Source organism: Carlito syrichta, unplaced genomic scaffold (assembly GCF_000164805.1).
Source record: "Carlito syrichta isolate Samal-C Ts95f unplaced genomic scaffold, Tarsius_syrichta-2.0.1 Scaffold305282, whole genome shotgun sequence".
Lineage (NCBI taxonomy): Eukaryota > Metazoa > Chordata > Mammalia > Primates > Tarsiidae > Carlito > Carlito syrichta.
In genome coordinates this window covers 164,200-166,076 of record NW_007249378.1, presented here as the reverse complement: position 1 = coordinate 166,076, position 1,877 = coordinate 164,200, and the positions used below count along the sequence as shown (strand labels likewise).

At 44.2% G+C, this 1,877-nt stretch overlaps 1 pseudogene; it reads right to left on the bottom strand.

Moving 5' to 3' along the window:
- Positions 1-452: 452 nt before the first annotated feature.
- LOC103263830 lies at positions 453-748 on the bottom strand (annotated as a pseudogene).
- Positions 749-1,877: the final 1,129 nt, after the last annotated feature.

The following is a 1,877-nucleotide window of genomic DNA, read 5'->3' as shown; positions in this document are numbered from 1 at the left end:
CTTTTTTTTCCCCTTTTTTTCTTAGTTTATTATAAAAGAAACATGATTATTTACATGATGAAAATGATTTACATGATGAATTATCTCACAACTTCAGTGGAACGGGCAGTTTCATGTTGATGCCATTTCTTTTTTTTTTTTTTGGAGTTGCAGTCTCACTCTGTTGCCCAGGCTGGAGTGCAGTGGCACGCTGACGACCACCACAGCCTCAACCTGCTGGACTCAGGTAATTCTTCCACCTCAGCCTTCCAAGTAACCGGAACCACAGGCACGTGCCACCATGCTCCGCTAATTTTTTGATTTTTTGTAGAGATGAGGTCTCACCAAGTTGTCCCAGCTGGTCTTGAACCCGTGAGCTCAGGCAATTCTCTCACCCTGGCCTCCCAAAGTGCTGGGATGATAGGTGTGAGTCACCGTGCCCAGCCTTGATGACATTCCAGCAGTGATTTGCTTCAGTCCATATACTTTCCAAGAATGTCACCATCTCTAAATAAGAAATAATCCTTGTTGTCTAGAACTACTTTGGTGCCTCCATATGCTGGAGGTGCCTCCAACTTTCACACTAACTGCTTGAATCTCTCCACCCTTTCCTCTGGCAACCAAGTCAACAGCCACCATTGTTGCTTGCAATACCTTTCCGTGAGATTTTTCTGGAATCATAATGCCTCCCTTGGTTACAGTTTCACCTGTGCTCCTTTCAACCTCAGTCAAAGAGCAGAAGAAACTTTCTAAATGCTTGTCCTGCCATGGCTCCCACCCGCTAGCTACAGCTCTTGTGCTGCCCACAAGAAGAGCTCTAGAGGCTCTTTCAACTGCCCTGGGCCACTCCTTGATCTCTCCACTGATCAGTCCCTTGCCTTTTCATGCCCTCTAGCTTTGGTGAGCTGTAGGTGGACATTTCTTTTTTTTAGGAAGTTGGGGTGGAGGCTGCTCAGCATCTGAGGATTTCTTACTTTGTGAATTTTACATGAAGCAGATTCCATTTTTCACTATAGAGGCTGAAAACTCCAGACATGTGCTTTCCCAGCCTCCTTTGTGGCCAGATGCTGGCACTGCCAATCAGATGCAGCTATCCTAGACTTTGACTCTGGAATTATCATTGAAAAGATTCTGGTTGAATGCAGTGGCTCACATCTGTAATCCCAGCATTTTGGGAGGCAAAGATAGGAGGATTGCTTGAGCCCAGGCATTCAAGACAAGCATGGGCAACATAACAAGACCTTGTCTCTAAAAAAATTTTTTTAAATTAGCTGGGTATGGTGGGGCAGGTCTGTAATCCCCAATACTCAGGAGGCAGAAGGATTGTCTGAGCCCAGGAGGTTGAGGCTGCAGTGAACTGTGATCATGCAAAAAAAAACAAAGCGGGGGAGGGTTGGGAATCAAGGGCAGAATGTTCCTGGTGGGAAAAATTTCCAGTTTCCGTGCAACCATGACTGCAGTGCTAAGTTCAGGTCCCTAGCCTGATGATGTCAAATAATGTGAGAAGTGGCATCTAGTGGACAGCAGTATCCTCACCAAATCCTTTTTTTATGGAGTGGTTTTGGCTATGATTATAACTGTTTATGCTCTGAGCCTGGTTCTCCAGGCTTCCCAGTGTTTCTGTGAGCTACTCAATAGTTTAACTTATTCAGAATCTATTTCCATTGCTTGCAACTCAGCTCTGACAAATATAGCCTTTCAGAAAGCTGTCCTCAGTTCTCTCTGTCCCTTTGCCACCTAGAATCACATGAATCTCTATCTAGACTTCTATTTATTTATTATTAAAGAGTCTCTGCAGTTTGGCATAGTCTCATTTACTATTTTATACTTTAATTTTTCATTTTCTTTTTTTTTTGAGTTGGTGTCTCACTCTGTCACCCAGACTGGAGTGCAGTGGC